The sequence below is a fragment of the Pan troglodytes genome, chromosome 12, assembly GCF_028858775.2.
Source record: "Pan troglodytes isolate AG18354 chromosome 12, NHGRI_mPanTro3-v2.0_pri, whole genome shotgun sequence".
In the NCBI taxonomy this organism is placed as follows: Eukaryota; Metazoa; Chordata; class Mammalia; order Primates; family Hominidae; genus Pan; species Pan troglodytes.
The window spans coordinates 108,856,369-108,876,597 of NC_072410.2; positions in this window are offsets into that span (position 1 = coordinate 108,856,369).

The window sequence follows — 20,229 nt, forward strand, 5'->3', positions numbered from 1 at the left end:
GTTTGACTGCCTGCGGGCTCGGGAAGAATAGAGCCATATTTTTCTTCTTGCAGACAGCGTATAGATGGATGTGTGAGTAGGCAAAATATTGCTGAATTCTTTTCCCAGCAAGGAATATTAATAATTGATAACTCTGGGGAAGGAATGCATTCCCAGGGGTAGGTCTATCCATGGCTGCTCTGGGAGTGTCTGTCTTATGTGGTTGAGATAAGGGATGAAATAAGCCCTGGTCTCCTGCAGTGCCCTCGGGCTTACTAGGCTTGGGAAGTTCCAGCCTGGTAAATTCTAGTCAGACTGGTTGTCTGCTCTCAAACCCTGTTTCCTGTTAAGATGTTTATCAAGACAATGCGTGCCCAGTGAGACATGGACCTTCATCAATAATTCTAATTTCGCCCTTGCCTTGTGATCTTGCTCTGCCCTCTGCTTTGTGATCTTTTATGGCCCTTTGAAGCATGTGATCCTTGTGACCTACTCCCTGTTCATACATCCCCTCCCCTTCTAAAATCCCTAATAAAAACTTGCTGGTTTTGCAGCTCAAGTGGGCATCATGGAACCTGCTGATATGTGATGCCATCCCCAGCAGCCCAGCTGTAAAATTCTTCTCTTTGTACTCTTTCTCTTTATTTCTGAGACTGGCTGACACTTAGGGAAAATAGAAAAGAACTTACATTGAAATACTGGGGGCTGGTTCCCCTGATACTCTTACATCAAATAAATAAACATTTTTTAGAAAGAGAAACATTTTTAGTACCTTCAACTAGTAGTGTACCCAGGTAAACAAGGGCCTGGATTCTGGAGCTAAAACGTTTGGGTTTAAATTCTGGTTAGACCACTTGCTAATCTGGTAAAATGGCAATTTATTGACCTCTGTCTCACTCAAATTCATCTACAAGATGGAGTTAATAATCATACTTACCTCATCAAATCATCGTGAAGTTAAAATGAGTTAAGATATGTAATGCACTTAAAATGGTGCTTGTTATTATTGTTACTCTTTATACAACAGAGTTTCCCTTTAAGAAACAATTCCAGGTCTATAGAACACTATAATTTATTCCTCCTACGTGACTATAATTTTGTCTGATGGATATGCGTTTTTCCATGTATCCAGATATCACTCTGTATCCCATAAATATGTATAATTATTACATTTCAACTAAAAAGAGAAAAAATAAAATTATAATTTTAGCTCAGCAGCTTTAAAGCATTTTTATCATTACTTAAAATATGAAAATGCACAGCATTAGGACTTCATGAGTGGTTACTATGTTAATTTTAATTAGAAATCAACGACAAACATTGATTTTCCTTAACATAACCTTCTCAAGACAGGGCTTCAACCTCCAGCTCACCAACAGTAACTAAAAACATAACAACGGCATCCCCAGATGTAGAGCTGAGCTAAAAAATGAGACATGTTAAAGACAGAAAAAAATAATACTTTCACATTTTTTAACAGAATGTAAAAATGGAAATTTGAACAAGAGATCAAATAGAATAGGTGTGAAGTTTGTAAACCAAAATACATTTTAGAAGTAATTCCACAACTCTTGTACCTCAAGACAGATTAAGGATATTAAAAAAAAATCAAAGGGTGAAGAGAAAAAAGTATTTAGACTCATATAAGAATGTTTTTGGAGAAGGCTGTAGCCAGACTGTGTGGCTCTTTCGCTGCCCAAAAGGAAGGAGTGGGTGGGTACAGGGTTAGCTACATAATTTTCAGGGCCTAATACAAAATGAATAGGTAGGGATCTTGTTTAAGAAGCAAAAAAAAAAAAAAGTGGTTTTGTTCTTTTTACTTTCTTCTTTTTGATGCATCATAGAGTATTTTATCTGCGTTCTCTCAGGTATAGCAATATCACTGAGTAAGAACAGGTGATGACTGTTCTTGGGATGCCTGTGTCAACCTGACCCTCCCTGTACCTGTTCAGGCCCCTGCTGGAGTTGAAGGACCCATGCCAAGGAGGTCGGAAGGTGGAGGGGGTGGGGACGTGGGAACTTACTTGAGGCTCCAATCTCTTCGTATAAATGCACTTATGAAAAAGTCAGTTTCCAACGTCTGCCTTCAATCTCCCAGCACATATTCTATTGTCCCATTTGACTTCACTTGCAAAACACAAATTACAAACAAAACTATCAAACATTTCAAATGGTGAACATAGAGAATTAAATCCTGGTTTGAAACCCTTCCTGAGCATTGTGTCCTGTACAACTGCACTGGCCACAGCCCATTAAGCTGATCTCAGGGGTGGAAGAGTGTGGGGGTGAGAGGAGAGGTCTACCTTCTTCAGATCAAGCCTCGTATGCACAAATGTGCATGCTTGGTGGGGGTGGAGGGGCTGAAATCTACCTACCTCACAGAAAATCTTGTGAGGAGGCTTTATTGGGATCATTCAGAATTTAAATATGCCTCCTTCTTTGAAAAAAACGGAGAGCTAGCACTGACTCCTGACTAATAATGCTAAAACAGACTGTGGAAGCAGGGGATGGGGGCTCCCCTAGAGCAGGTCAGGGCATGAAGGGCAGAGATGCATGCATGTTTCACAGGATCATCCTGTCTCAGAGAGGTAGAGGTAGCAGTCATCCAGAAACAGCGAGAATGCCCTAGGAGATGAAAAGTCATTTCGAGCAGATTTCTGGGAAATGGATAAGTGAAAATCTGCAAATGGACACTTCAAAATTATGGAAAATCACCTACAAGAAAGTCAGTTTTCAACATCTGCTAGCATTAGCAAACCTAAAGCTCTGCAGTGTATGACGCACAGCAAAAGCATGGACTCCTGGGTCAGATTCTGTGGGATCAAATACTGGCTCTTTGATTTTGTTCAAAAACCAAGGAAAAGCTGAGTGACTCTTGAAAATGATTTAATCTGTAATCCTTTATGCCTTCAGTTTCTCCTTCCAAGAAATGGTTATAATAAAAGTTCCAGTGATTAATACATGGTAAGAAATCAATAATATCATCATAATATCAGTCCAATTCAGACTTTTCTAAGCCCCAAACTCCTACCTACCCTATTTCTGAAAGCTTTGAAAATATTTTAATAGGAATTATCTCTCAGAATTAGTATGAAGATACTAGTTCAGTTAAGAAGTTTAACATATATTCTTCTTTCACTTTTTTTTTTAAATCTGGAGGATGTAATTTCCTGGGCAGAAGAAACCGAATAATTCAACCATACCTCTATGTTCTATGCTCAAATTCTAACTATGATAAGGGGATGGGAGAGAGGGTAAATATTTTACTTTAAATCGAGTTCAGAACATTGATGGGTGTCTTTGACTGACACAGTTATTTCTCAACCATGTTTTTGTGTGTGTATGTGTGTAAGTCAAGTTTAGTGATAGTTTACATATAGGAAAATTAATATTTTTAGGTGTATAGTTCTATAAATGTTGTAAAATCATACATTCCTGTACCACAAACAAAATCAGAATAAGAACATTTTCATCTCCTTGAAAGTTTTCTCCCGCCCCTTTATGGCAATCCCCCATCTCCCCATCACCTGGCCACTGGAAACTACTGATCTTATTTCTGTTCCCCTTCATTTTCTTTTTCCAGAAGGTAGTATAAATGAACTATCTTAGTCCACTTAGACTTCTATAACAAAATCTAACCCACTGGGTAGCTTATAAGCAACCAAAATGTATTTATCATAGTTTTGGAGGCTGGGAAGTCCAAGATCAAGCCACTGACAGATTCAAAGTCTATTGAGTGTCCCACTTCCTGGTTCATAGATGGCACCCTCTGACTTTGCTCTCACATAGTGAAAGGGGCTGTCTGTCTACCTTGGATCTCTTTAATAAAAGCACTAATTCCATTAATTAGGGGGGTGCCCTTAGGACCTAATTACTTCTCAAAGGCCCTATCTTCTAATGCTGTCCCACAATGTATACCTTTGGCGGGGAACATACAGATTCAATATGTAGCCTTTTTGTATCTGGCTTCCTTCCCATAATGTGAGATGCATCCGTATTGTTGCACATATCACCAGTCTGTTTCTTTATGTTACTGAGCAATATTCCATCATATGGACCATCTCTCTATAAGTTCTATGATAATGTGGTCACAAGACTCTGTATTATCTAATATTGTGCAGAACATTTATAGTGTCTACCTACCTTTCTATCTAGGGGCAAGGTAAAATGACCTCTATTGAAAGCAGAGAGATAAAAAAAAAACAGACTTGCTTTATGATATTCTGAGGGTCATGCTCATTCTGTGTTAGTTTAAGATCATATGATATAATATTCTATGATTATACCATTTGCATAACATTGTTTCATATTATACTACTTTCTGTGATCCTTTCTAAGTCGTGTCCATTGGGAATTATAAATTATGAAAGGAAAAGCACAAGTTGACAACCACATTTACAAAGATGAAGACTGTAAAACTGAAAGAGGTGAAGACATTCTGGAATTTATGCTTTTAAAAATAATTAAAATAACAATAATAATAATAGCGTACCTTTAACGAGTGTCTATTGCATGGCACATATTTTTCAAAGGATTTTTTCCTGTTTTGTACCATTTAATTCTTATACAAATATTATTCATAGACTTGTTTAATATATTATCATTTTACAGATGGAAAAATTGAGAAGTGGAAGGTTAAAGTTGCATTGCTAATATGGCCTGGATTTCAACAAGAATCTTTCTCACTCAGAACATTAACCCTAAAGCCCTTTTCCAATCTACCATTCGATTGTTAAATAGAAAGACTGGGACTGAACTTTCATATCATTGCTTTTTCCATAGTGTCCTTTTGCTTTATATGGCAAATGGTAAGGCCCAGCCTGTGCTGCAGAAGAAACCAAAGAGAGAAGCATGCAGTGGCTATACACACACAAACATACGCATGCATATACATATGTACGTATGTATATACAAATAAGTACATATGTATATGCATATGTATGTTCATGTATGATCATATATATGTGTATGATCATATGATTTGTATTCTATATATTTTACTTTTGTATCAAAATATTTTTTCTAAGAATTAGAGACAAATACTTAGTATATTTATAATTGGGTATACATAAAAGAATTAAAAACTCTCAGTCTTTCACAGGAACTTACAAAATATCTAGATTGGTTCATTTCACACCCTCCCTCTCGCTGGCTCTGTTACTATTTATTCTAACAATAAGAAATTTGTCTTAAAGTCATAATAAACAGACAGTGTTCACCATCCTGTGACCTGAACATTAATTGGAATTCTACCTTTAACTTTGTGTCTTGTACAATACTAAAAACTGCAGATGGCAGTGGGATTTTTGTGTATTTCCAACTTGTTCTCACATACAACACCCATTATTCCTTGAAGGAGCCAAGTTTCCTTTCTAAGAGAATTTAACATCATTTTAAAATTTTTAACACTGGTTTGTGGTCTGCAGTGTTTGATCGCATTTTTATTTTTATTAGGTTACTCCAATTCAATACCTCCTTCCAAATATTTATGTACCCTATACAGCATAGAGATGAAAAGGAATACTTTCTTTTATTAAACACATTATTTGTGAATATCCTTGCTACAATTCTTGGAGGATAAGTCACAAAGTATAAACAACACGCTCTGTGGAATTTATACTGTTTTCACTATATTTGTTTGTCTACCGGTAGGTATTGTGCACATTTAAAATATAAAATAAAAGGTATATGCTGACACAAAGATTCCTATTTGTCTTCTTAAGAGCCGTTAGGATAGTTTAAATTATGTGACAAATTTTCCTGTTTATTTTCTGATTCCAAATACTCACAGAGACTGAAAGCTCCTAGTTCTCTAAGTTTAATTCCTTAAGTATTCATTTTTATCATGTTAGAAATTTTCTAAATGGAAAATGTGTACAAATTACACTTCACTTTCAATAGAGTTAAGTCATTTATTTAAAATGCTAGGCAAGATTTAGCAAAAGCTTCTCCTAAAGATGTAGCTCCAGGAAGTTACAGAGAGAGAAAAATTGCATTTAAATGTATTTCGTGTCTTTGAAGAAAAAAAAAAAAAACCTTGATTCAGCTAGCTCTGTGTAAGGTGACTGATACCCAATTTGTAGGGGACAAAATAACTTGACCAAGAGCTCAAGTTCCTGCTCCAGCACTTACTCGTAAATTTGAGTTTGGGGAACATCTCTAACTACTGAAAGGTAGTTTGTTGATCTGAATTGTAAGTATAATGATTCTCCTCCTGTATTATGTATGGGGCAGGTTTGAGGCTACATTTTTAAGAATTAAGAACTATAAGAAATTTTTTAAAAACTATAAGAGAATGTTAATATTAACGAATGGGTTAATGGCATTATTATTTTACTGGTTTTTGTTTTGCATTTAATCAGGAGGCATGGGGAGTTTTTCCTGTTCAGGTGTATTTTTAAACTTTGTCTGGATGGAGTGTCTATGAAAAAGAATTGGTATCTCCATTGGGAAAACATTCTTTGATCTTCACTGGTTGGTTTCACATCCTTGTGAAAATCTCTTCACCACCTAAACCCCACATTTCTTCTCCAGTAAAGCACAGGGTTGCATTATACACTTGGGTCTGTCTCATCTGCATTGAAGGGTCTTTGACTCTATTCATGAACAATGCCACCATCCCTTTAAATTAGTTGGTATTCACAAGTGGAAAGTCGTAATAATGTCTTGGGCTAAATTTAATGGGGAAGAGTGGTGGAGAATTGGAATAGGACCTAATGTTTTTTAATTGTGATACTGATGTTTTATTCAGATCGCTTATTCAATCTGACAACTCATAACAGGTGTTATCTCAACTTAGGAAAAAACTAAGACTCAAGTTGTTGAAGGACCTTGTTTGAGGTCACACTGCTAGGGAGTAAGTGGTAGGGAGTGAATTAAAACCAACGACTCTGGTTCACAGTTTATCATTTTCCTCTTTTGTCTTGTTCCATCTGGCTGCTTCTCTGCCAACCTCTGCTGTAGATCCTCATCCTTTTTGGAATTTACCACTACTTGCAGATAGTAATTTGCTTTTTCTACTTGCCTACCTTATATAAACATTGTTTCTAATTATCCTAACAATTCTGCAAGACAAATATGCCATTTTCCAGCTTTACTGAGGTATAATTGATTGATACAAATTGTATACATCTAAAGTATGCAACATGATGTCTTCATGTATCTATACATTTTGATAATTTTATCAAAATCAAGCTAATTTACATAAGTATCACCTCACATACTTTTATTTTTGTGGTGAGAACACTTAATATCTACCCTTTAACAAACCTGAAATATATATATATATGTGTATATATATATATGTATATATGTGTATATATATATATGTATATATGTGTGTGTGTGTGTGTATATATATATATATATATATATATATATATATATATAAAACATTACTAACTATCATGACCATACTGTTCATTTGGTTGCCAGAACTTGCTCATCTTATAACTAAAAATTTGTATCCTTTAACCAAATTCTCCCTATTTTCCCCACCATTTGAGCCCTGGTAACCACCCTCTGCCTTCCACTCTATACTATGAGTCTGACTTATTAAATTTTACTGTGAATGAGATCATTGAATATTTGTCTTTGTGTGTCTCTATTTCACTTAGCATGATGTTCTCCAAGATTATCTACATTGTGGCAAATGGCAGGATTTTCTTCTTTCTTAAGGCTAAATAACATTCCACTCTGTGTATGTACACATATATTTAATATTTGATATATTGATTTCATTTCCTTTGCATATATACCAAGAAGGACAATTGGTAGATTATACGGTAGTTCTCTTTTTAATTTTATAAGGAATCTTCACACTGTTTCTCATGTTTGTACCAATTTACATTCCACCAACAATGTATAAGTGTCCCCTCTCCCCACATCCTCTCCAACACTTGATATCTTTTGACAATAGCCATCCTAGTAGTTGTAAGGTTATATATCATAGGGGCTTTGATTTGCATTTCCTTGATGATTAGCAATGTTGAGCACCTTTGCATATACCTGTTGGCTATTTTTATGTCTTCTTAGAAAAAAATCAATTTACATCCTTGCCCACTTTTTAATTGGGTTTTTCGTTTTATTGCTATTGAGTTTATGAGTCATTTAAATATTGTGGCTATTAAAACCATAATGGAGTATATGGTTTGCAAATATTTTCTCCCATTTCATAGGTTGTGCTTGTACTCTGTTGTTTCCCTTGCTGCTGCAAAGCTTTGCAGTTTAATATAGTCCCACTTGTTTATTTTTGCTTTTATTGCTTGTGTTGTATTCAAAAAACAATTGCCAGGACCAGTGTCATAGGGCTCTTACCCTAAGTTTACTTCAAGAAGTATTATGAATTCAGAAATTACATTTAAATCATTTACCCATCTTGAGTTCATTTTCGTGTATAGTGTAAGATAAGAATGCAATTTTCTTTTTATGTGAATATCTATATTTCTAACACCATTTATTAAAGAAACTGTTTTTCCCCATTGTGTTTTCTGAGTGCCCCTGTTGAAAATTTGTTGGCCATATATGCTTGGGTTTATCTATGAGTTTTCCGTTCTGTTCCATTGGATTATATCTCTGTTTTTATGACAGTACTGTACTCTTTTGATTATTGTAGTTTTGTAATGTAATTTAAAATCAATACATTTTATCTTCCCAACTTTGTTCTTCTTGCTCAAGATTGCTTTAGCTATGCAAGATCTTTTCTGGTTCCATAGCAATTTAAAATTTTTTTTCCTAGTTCTGTGTAAAATACCATTGAAATATTGATAAGGATTTTATTGCATCTGTAGATTGCTTTCATTAATGTTTACATATTAACAATAAAGAAACATAGAGTATCTTTCCATTTACTTAAATCTTCTTTAATTTCTTTCACCAATGTTTTATAGGTTTCAGTGTATAGATTTTTCACCAATGTTTTATAGTTTTCAGTGTATAGATTTTTCACCAATGTTTTATATTGTTCAGGGTATAGATTTTTCACCTATTTGAGTTATTCTTAAGTAGTTCAAGTATTTTGATGCAATTGTGAATGGAGTTGTTTTCTTAATTTATTTTCCAGATAGTTCATTGATAGTGTATGGAAACTCTACTAATTTTTGTACGTTAAATTTGTATCTTGCAACTTTACTTAATTTGTTTATTAATTCTAACTGTTTTGGGTGGAGTCTTTAGAATATTCTATACACACAGTTCCATCATCTATAGACATAACTTTTTATTTTCTCATTTTAATGCTTTTCTTTTTCCTGCCTAATCGTTAGGCTAGGACTGCCTGCACTATGTTGAATGTAAGTGGTGAGAGTGGATACCTTTGTCTTGTTCTTGATATTAAAGGAAAAGCTTTCAGCTTTCACCATTGAGTATAATGTTAGCTGTGGGCTTGTCATATATGACCTTTATTGTGTGGAGGTACATTTCTTCTATAATTAATTTTTGGAGTATTTATCATATAAAGATGTTAAGTTTTGTCAAATGATTTTTCTGCATCTTTTGACATCATCATGTGATTTCATTCCATTAATGTGCTTTGTTACATTTATCACTTTGTATATTTTGAGCCATCCTTGCATCCCTAAAACAAATCCCATTTGATCATAGTGTATGAACCTAATTACTTTCCAAAGGCCTTATCTTGTAATGCAGTCACACAGGGGATAACATTAGATCACGCTAAGGATAACATTAATTTGCTATTGAATGTGTTTTGCTAGTATTTTGTTGAGTATTAAGCATCTATGTTCATTAGGTATATTGGCTTGTAGTTTTCTTTTCTTATAACATCTTTGTCTAGCTTTGGTATTTGTGTAATGCTAACTTTCTACAATAAGTTTAAAAGGGTTTTCTTCTCTTCTTTTTTGGAAAAGTTTGAGAAGAGTAATATTATTTCTTATTTCAATATTTGTTAGAATTCACTAGGGAAGTCATTAGTTCCTAATCTTTTTTCATGGAGGATGTTTTATTACTGATTCAATCTGACATTTGTTATTAGCCTGTCCATATTTCATATTTCTATATTATTCAGTTGTGATAAGTTTTATATTTCTAGAAATTTATCAGCTTTTTCTGAGTTAACCCACTTTTTGGCATAAAATTGTTTATACCAATCTCTCATGATCCCTTATATTTCTGTGGTATCAGTTGTAATGTCTTCGATTTTGTGTCTCTTATTTATTTGAGTTTTCTTTCTTTTTTAGTGGAGAAAAAAAGGTTTGCCAAAGCTATAGGTTTGTCAATTTCATCTTTTCAAGAAAAACAACTCTTAGTTTCATTGATCTTTCCTATTATTATTTCTTAGTCTCTATTTCATTTATTTTTGCTCTGATCTTTATTTCCTTCCTCCTACCTACAAATTTTGGGCTTATTTTTTAAAGTTCTTTGAAGAGTAAATTGTTTATTGGCGATTCTTCCTTTTTATTAAAGTAGGCATTAATTGATATAAAATTCCCTATTAGAACTGCTTTGGTTTCAACCCATAGGTTTTGGTATGTTGGGTTTCTATTTTCATTTGTTTTAATATGTTTTTTATTTCCCTCATTATTTCTTCTTTGACTAATTGGTTGAGAGTATGTTGTTTAATTTTCTAGTGTTTTTGAATTTTCCAACTTTCCACCTGTTGTTGATTTCTAGTTTCATACCTCTGTGGTCAGAGAATACACTTCATGCAATTTCAATATTTTAAAATTTGTTAAAACTTATTTTGTGACCAAACACGATTTATCTTGGGGAATGTTCTCTGTGTACTTAAGAATCACGTGTATTCTGCTGGTATTGGATGGTATATTCTGTATATGCCTATTATGTTCATTTGGTCTAGAGTGTAGTTCAAATCCAATATTTCCTTAGTAATATTGTCTGGGTGATCAATCTATTTTTAAAAGTGAGGTCTGGGTGATCAATCTATTTTTTAAAGTGAGGTACTGAATTTCCCTATTATTATTGTATTTTTGTCTATTTCTCCCATCAGATTTGTTTATAGTTGCTTTATATCTTAGCTACTCTTATGTTAGGTGCATATATATATATATATATAATGACTATATATTCTTTTTTTCATTTAAGAATTAATAACCATTTTTATTAAGGGGTCAAATTTAATGATAAACCCAGAGGCATAGAATTCTCTGATTGCCTTGGGAACTCTGTGTATTTTAGGGGGAGGCATTGTTCTGTCTGCTTACTCTATTTTTCAACAATCTTCTTTCAGCTCCCAAAAGTGACCCATGAAAACTTCAAGTGTACAATGCAACATCTAACAGCTTGACTGTTAAGTGGGATCCTGCTAGTGGTCATGTGTGGAGATATAGGATCACTTATCAGCCTTCCACTGGGGAAGGCAATGAGCAAATGGCAACTTTTAAATAAAAATTATAACTTGAATAAATTCTACCCATTTCTCTTCAAACTCTTTTTCCCCTCAGCGTTTAGTTAGTCATAATTACTTTTTATTTATTATTATACTTTAACTTCTGGGATACATGTGTAGAATGTGCAGGTTTGTTACATAGGTATATACGTGCCATGGTGATTTGTTGCACCCATCAACCCATCATCTACATTAGGCATTTCTCCTAATGCTATCCCTCCCCTAGCCCCCCACTCCCCGACAGGCCCCGGTGTGTGATTTTCCCCTCCTTATGTCCATGTGTTCTCGTTGTTCAACTCCCACTTATAAATGAGAATATGCAGTGTTTGGTTTTCTCTTCCAGTGTTAGTTTGCTGAGAATGATGGCTTCCATCTCCATTCATGTTCCTGCAAAGGACATGAGCTCATCTTTTTTATGGCTGCATAGTATTCCATGGTGTATATGTGCCACATTTTCTTTATCCAGTCTATCATTGATGGGCATTTGGGTTGGTCTGAAGTCTTTGCTATTGTGAATAGTGCTGCAATACATGTGCATGTGTCTTTATAGTAGAATGATTTATAATCCTTTTGGTATATTCTCAGTAATAGGGTTGCTGGGTCAAATGGTATTTCTGTTTCTATATCCTTGAGGAATCGCCACACTGTCTTCCACAATGGTTGAACTAATTTACATAGATATTCTTAATGAGTTGATTTTTATCCTTATATAATGACTTTATTTGACTCTTACAATATTTTACCTAGAGTCTAGTGTATCTTACATAAGTGTAGCTAACTCTGCACCATTTGTTTCTATTAGCATAGGTAATCTCTTCTCAATCCCTTCATTTTCAACGTGTGTTCTTAAAGCTGAAATGTGTCTCTTGTAAGCAGCATATAGTTGGTTTTTTAAAAAATTCATTCACCCACTCAGTCTTTTGGTGAATTTAATTACTATACATTTAAAGTAATTATCAATAGGTAAAGACTTACTATTGTCATTTTGGTTATTGTTTTCTCTCTGTTTTGTAGATTATTTGTTCCTTTCTCCCTCCATTTTCCCTTGTGCTTTCATAATTTTCTGTTGTGGTATACTTTATTTCCTTTTAAAAGAAATTGTATATATACTATAAACTTTTGCTTTGTGGTTACCATGGGAGTTACACAAAACATTTTATAGTTATAACAATCTATTTAAGCTGATAACAATTTATTTTCAATTGCCCATAAAAATTCTACACTTTTACTTACCTCAGCCTCCATATTTTGTTTTACTTTGCACAATTTACATTTTATATACAGTTTGTCCCATTACAAATTATTGTAGCTGTAGTTATTTTACTATTTTTGTCTTTAATATTTTGCTGAAGTTGTAAGTGATTTATGCACCACCATTACAGAATTATAGTGTTCTGAATTTGATTATGTTCTTGTCTTTGCCAGTGAGTTTTATATTTTCATATGATTTGTGTTACTAATTAACATCTTTTTGTTTCTGCTTGAATGATTCCCTTTAGCATTTTTTTGTTTAGCAGATATAATGATAATAAACTCCTAAGCTTTTCTTTTTCTGTAAAATCAAAAAGTCTTTATCTCTCTGTCATTGCTTATTGATATATAATAGCTGCATATATTTATGGGGCACATGAGTTTTTTTATATATGCATGCAATGTGTAATTATCCAATCAAGATAAATGGAATATCCATCACCCCAAATATTCATCACATCTTTGTGTTTCAAACATTCATAATCCTCTCTCTAGCTTTTTCAAAATACATAATGAATTCATATTAACTATAGTTGCTCTATTGTCCTGTCTCTTCATTTTTGAAGAAAATCTTTGCCAGGTAAAATTTGTTTGACAGGCATTTTTTTTTTTTGTCACAGCACTTTCAATATGTCACCCCACTCTCTCCTGACTTGCAAGGCTTCTGCTAAAATATCTAATAACCTATGGCCACTTTTGTATTTCTTGTATTCCTTTTTGCCTTGCTGGATTTAAATATCTCTCTTTGTCTTTGATATTTGAAAGTTTGATTTTTTGTATGGGCATCAGTAGTTTATTACTGATTTATAAAGTAATATTTATATTCTTTTTTTCTAAATTTTTTTATTTCAGTAGGTTTTAGGGGAATAGGTCATGTTTGGTTACAAGAATAAGTTCTTTAGTGGTGATTTCTGAGACTTTGATGCACTCATCACTCCAGCAGTGTACACTGTATGCAATGTGTAGTCTCTTATTCCTCACCACACCCTGCTCTTTACCCCTGAGCACCCAAAGTTCAATTTGCCATTGCATCCTCATAGCTTAGCTCCCACATATGAGTCAGAATATACAATGTTTGGTGTTTCATTCCAGAGTTATTTCACTTAGAATAATAGTCTCCAGTTTCATCCAGGTTGCTGGATATGCCATTATTTCAATTATTTTTTGGCTGAGTAGTATTCCATGGTGTATGTGTATATATATCTCACATTTTTCTTTATCCATTTGTTGATTGATGGGCATTTGGGCTGGTTCCATATTTTTGCAATTGCAAATTGTGCTGCTATAAACATGCATGTGCAACTATCTTTTTCATGTAATGGCTTTTTTTCATCATGTAGGGATTGGGATTGCTGGATCAAATATATGTACTTTTAGTTTTTAAAGGAATCTCCACATTGTTTTCCATAGTGGTTGCACTAGTTTATATTTCCACCAACGATGTAAAATTATTCCCTTTTCACTACATGTCTGTCAACATCTATTTTTTTATTATGGCCATTCTAGTAGGAGTGAGGTAGTGTTGCATTGTGGTTTTGATATCCATTTCCCTGATAATTAGTGATGTTGAGCGTTTTTTTCCATATGCTTGTTAGCCATTTATATATCTTCTTTTAAGAATTGCCTATTCATGTCTTTAGCTCACTTTTTGATGGGTTAGTTTGTTTTTCTATCACTGATTTGTTTGAGTTCTTTGTAGATTTTGGATATTAGTCCTTTGTCAGATGTATAGATTGTGAAGATTTTTTTCCCACTCTGTGGGTTATCTGTTAACTCTGCTGGTTATTTCTTTTGCTGTGCAGAAGGTTTTAGTTTAATTAAGTCCCGTCTATTTATTTTTTTGTTGTTGCTTTTGCTTTTGGGTTCTTGGTCTTGAGGTCTTTGCCTAACCCAATGTGTAGGAGGGTTTTTCCAATGGCATCCTCCAGAATCTTTACAGTTTCAGATTTTAGATTTAAGTTTTTGATCCATCATAAGTTGATTTTGGTATAAGGTGAGAGATGAAGATCCAGTTTTATTTTTCTACAGTGGCTTGCCAGTCATTCCAGTACCATTTGTTGAATAGGGTGTTCTTTCCCCACTTGATGTTTTTGTTTGCTTTGTCAAAAATCAGTTGGCTGTAAGTATTTGGTTTTATTTCTGGGTTCTTGATTCTGTTCCATTGGTCTGTGTGCCTATTTTTATACCAGTACCATGCTGTTTTTGTTGTTATGGCCTTATAGTATAGGTTTGAAGTCAGGTAATGTAATGCCTCCAGAATTGTTCTTTTTGTTTAGCCTTGCTTTGGCTATGTGGGCTCTTTTTTGGTTCCATATGAATTTTAGGATTTTTTTTTCTAGTTCTGTAAAGAATGATGGTGGTATTTTGACGGGAATTGCATTGAATATGTATATTTCTTTTGGCAGTATGGTCAATTTTACAATATCAATTCTACCCATCTGTGAGCATGGGAGGCATTTCTGTATTAGTCCGTTCTCATTCTGCTATGAAGAAATACCTGAGATTGGGTTAATTATAAAGAAAAGAGCTTTAGTTGACTCACAGTTCCACATGGCTGGGGAGGCTTCAGGAAACTTGGCAGAAGGCACCTCTTCTTGGGGTAGCAGGAGAGAAAATAAGTGCCACCAGGGGAAATGCCAGAAGCTTATAAAACCATCAGCTCTCATGAGAGAACTCACTCACTATCATGAGAACAGCATGGGGAAGGCCACTCCCATGATTCAATTACCTACCATTGATTCCCTCTTATGACACGTGGGATTATGGGGATTGCAATTCAAGATGAAGTTTGGGTGGGGACACAGCCAAACTATATCACTTTCTATTTATTTTTGTCATCTATGATTGCAGCAGTTTTAGTATTCCTTGTAGAGGTCTTTTCTTGTAGCGGTCTTTCAGTAGTTTTAGTTTTTCTTGTAGAGATCTTTCATGTCCTTGGTTAGGTATATTCCTATGTGGTTTTTTTATGGCAGCTATTATAAAAGGGGTTGAGATATCAATTTGATTCTTAGCTTGGTCGCTCTTGGTATATAGCAGAGTGACTGATTTGTGTACATTAATTTTGTATCCTGAGGTCACACCTTATGAAACTGGAAAAACAGGAACAATCAAAACCCAAACACAGTGGAAAAAAAGAAATAACAAAGATCAGAACAGAACTAAATGAAATTGAAAGAAAATAGACAATTCAAAATATAAATGAAACAAAATGCTGGTTCCTTCAAAATATAAATAAAATTGATAGATCATTAAGAAAATTAACCAAGAAAAGAAGACAGAAGATCCAAATAAGCTCAATTAGAAACAAAACAGGAGATAATACTACAGATACCACAGAAATACAAAAGTTTATTCAGGACCACTGTGAACACCTTTATGTGCATAAACTAGAAAACCTAGAGGAGATGGATAAATTCCTGGAAACATACAAACCTCCTATATTAAACCAGGAAGATATGGAATGTCTGAACAGACCAATAACAAGCAGCGAGATTGAAATGATAATAAAAAATTATCAACAAAAACAAGTCTAGTAACGGACTGATTCACGGCTGAATTCTATCAGATATTCAAAGAAGAATTAGTACCAATCCTATTGGCACTATTTCAAAAGATAGAGAAAGAAGGAATCCTCCCTGAATCATTCTATGAAGCCAATATCACCCTAATATCAATACAACGATATAACAACAAACAAACAAACAACAACAACAAAAACTACAGACCATTATCTCTGATGAACATAGATGCTAAAATCCTCAACAAAGTACTAGCAAATTGAATCCAACAGCATTTAAGAAAAAGATAATCCACCATGATCAAGTGGGTTTCATATAAGGGACACAGGGATGGTTTAACACACTCAATAAATGTAATATACCACATAAACAGAATTAAAAACAAAAATCTCATGATTATCTCAAAGATGGAGAAAAAGCATTTGACAAAATCCAGCAGCCCTTTATGGTTAAAACCCTCAGCAAAATCAACATAGAAGGGACATACCTTAAGATAATAAGAGCCATCTATGGCAAACCCACAGTAAACATTAAATTGAATGAGAAAAAGTTGAAAGCATTCCCCCTGAAAACTAGAACAAGACAAAGATGCTCACTTTCACCACTTCTATTTAACACAGAACTGGAAGTCCTATCCAGAGCAGTCAGACAAGAGAAAGAAATAAAGGGCATCCAAATAGGTAAACAGGAAGTCAAACTGTCACTGTTTGCTGATGATATGATTGTATACCTAGAAAACTCTAAAGACTCATCCATAAAGACTCATCCAAAAATGTCCTAGAATGGACAGTTGGATTATAATGTGTCTTGGTAAAGTCTTCTTCTTTTTTTTTTTTCTTTTTTTTTTTTAATTATACTTTAAGTTTTAGGGTACATGTGCACATTGTGCAGGTTAGTTACATATGTATACATGTGCCATGCTGGTGCGCTGCACCCACTAACTCATCATCTAGCATTAGGTATATCTCCCAATGCTATCCCTCCCCCCTCCCCACTCCCCACCACAGTCCCCAGAGTGTGATATTCCCCTTCCTGTGTCCATGTGATCTCATTGTTCAATTCCCACCTATGAGTGAGAATATGCGGTGTTTGGTTTTTTGTTCTTGCGATAGTTTACTGAGAATGATGGTTTCCAATTTCATCCATGTCCCTACAAAGGACATGAACTCATCATTTTTTAAGGCTGCATAGTATTCCATGGTGTATATGTGCCACATTTTCTTAATCCAGTCTATCATTGTTGGACATTTGGGTTGGTTCCAAGTCTTTGCTGTTGTGAATAATGCCGCAATAAACATACGTGTGCATGTGTCTTTATAGCAGCATGATTTATAGTCATTTGGGTATATACCCAGTAATGGGATGGCTGGGTGAAATGGTATTTCTAGTTCTAGATCCCTGAGGAATCACCACACTGACTTCCACAATGGTTGAACTAGTTTACAGTCCCACCAACAGTGTAAAAGTGTTCCTATTTCTCCACATCCTCTCCAGCATCTGTTGTTTCCTGACTTTTTAATGATTGCCATTCTAACTGGTGTGAGATGATATCTCATAGTGGTTTTGATTTGCATTTCTCTGATGGCCAGTGATGATGAGCATTTTTAAGGAGCAGCAAGCTTATTTTAATGGCTGAAAACTTCCTTCTCTTCCTGGAAGAGATATGGACATTTAGGTACATGAAGCTGAAAAGTTTCCAAACAGATTCAATCCAAAGAAGACTTTACCCATTTGAAAAAAAATGACAAATGGGTGAAGTCTTCTTTGGATTGAATCTGTTTGGAAACTTTTCAGCTTCATGTACCTAAATGTCCATATCTCTTCCAGGAAGAGAAGGAAGTTTTCAGCCATTAAAATAAGCTTGCTGCTCCTTAAAATAAACTTATTCTCCTTTTTTCTTTTCTTTTTTCTTAATTTCCTAATTCAGATGTGATATGATTTCACTGTGTCCCCACCCAAATCTCATCTTGAATTATAGCTCCCATAATTCCCATGTGTTGTGGGAGGAACCTGGTGGAAGGTAATTGAATCATAAGGGCAGGTCTTTTCCTGCTGTCCTCTTGGTAGTGTGTGAGTCTCATGAGCTGATAATTTTATAATGGGGAGTTCCCCCACACACACTGTCTTTTGCCTGCCACCATGTAAGATGTCCTGTTGCTCTTCCTTTGTCTTCTGCCATGATTGTGAGGCTTCCCTAGCCATGTGGAACTGTAAGTCAATTAAGCCTCTTTCCTATATAAATCGCCCAGTCTCAGGTATGCCTTTATTAGCAGCATGAGAACAGATTAATAAAGTAAATTGGTACTGGGTAGTAGGTGCTGATGTAAACATACCAAAAATGTGGAAGTGACTTTGGAACTGGGTAATAGTTTAGAGGTTGGAACAGTTTGGAGGGCTCAGAAAAATACAGGAAAATATGGGAACGTTTGGAGTTTCCTAGAGCCTTATGGAATGGTTTTGACCAAAATGCTGATAGTGATATGGACAATGAAGTCCAGGTGGAGGTGGTCTCAGATGGAGAAGAGGAACTTGTTGGGAACTGGAGTAAAGGTTACACTCACTATGCAAAGAGACTGGTGGCATTTTACCCCTGCCCTAGAGGTCTGTGGAACTTTTAACTTGTGAGAGGTAATATAGGGTATCTGGCAGAAGAAATTTCTAAGCTGCAAAGTGTTCAAGAGGAAGTAGAGCATAAAAGTTCAGAGAATGTGCAGCCTGATGATACGATGGAAAAGAAAACCCCATTTTCTGGGAAGAAATTCAAACTGGCTGCAGAAAGTTGCATAAGTAAAGAGGAACCAAATGTTAATCACCGAGACAATGGGGAAAATGTCTCCAGGGCATGTCAGAGACCTTCATGGCAGCCCCTCTCACCACAGGCCCAGAGGCCTAAAAGCAAAAAATGGTTTCGTTGAGCAGGTCCAGGCCCCCCCTCTGCTTTGTGCAGCATAGGGACTTGATATCCTGCATCTCAGCTGCTTCAACTCTAGCCATGGCTAAAATAGGCCAATGTATGGCTCAGGCTGTTGCTTCAGAGGGTGCACAGAAGTCAAGAATTGAGGTTTGGGAACCTCTGCCTAGATTTCAGAGGATGTATGGAAATGCCTGGATGTCCAGGCAGAGGTGTGCTGCAGGGTCAGAGCCCTCATGGTGAACCTCTGCTAGGGCAGTGAGGAAGGGAAATGTGAGGTCGGAGCCCCCACACAGAGTCTCCGCTGGGGCACTGCCTGTTGGAGCTGTGAGAAGAGGGCCACAATCCTCCAGGTCCCAGAATGGTGGATCCACTGACAGCTTGAACTGTGCACTGGGAAAAGCCACAGACACTCAGTGCCAGCCTATGAAAGCAGCTGGGGGTCAGAGGGACGTACCCTGCAGACCCACAGGGGCAGAGCTCCCCAAGGCCATGGGAGCCCACCTCTTGCATCAGCGTGACCTGGATGTGAGACATGGAGTCAAGGGAGATTATTTTGGAACTTTAAGGTTTTATGACTGCCCTATTGGATTTTGGAATTTCCTGGGGCCTGTAGCCCTTCTGTTTTGAACAATTTCTCTGATTTGGAATGAGTGTATTTACTCAATGGCTGTACCCCCATTGTATCTAGGAAGTAACTAACTTGCTTTTGATTTTACAGGCTCGTAGCTGGAAAGGAATTACCTTGTGTCAGATGAGACGTTGAATTGTGGACTTTGAGTTAATGCTGAAATGAATTAAGACTTTGGGGGGCTGTTGGGAGGGCATGATTGGTATTGAAATGTGAGAACATGATATTTGTGAAGGACCAGGGGCAGAATATTGTGGTTTGGATGTGTCTCCACCCAAATTTATCTTGAATTTTAGCTCCCATAATTTCTACATGTTGTAGGAGAGACCTGATGGGAGGTAACTGAATCAGGGGGCAGGTCTTCCTGTGCTGTTCTCATGAGAGTGAATAAGTCTCATGAGATCTGATGGTTTTATAAATGGGAGTTCCCCTGCACACGTTCTCTTTTCCTGCCATGTAAGATGTCATCTTGTTCTTACTTCGTCCCCCACCATGATTGTGAGGCCTCCCCAGCCATGTGGAACTGTAAGTCAATTAAACCTTTTTCCTTTATAAATTACCCAATCTCAGGTAT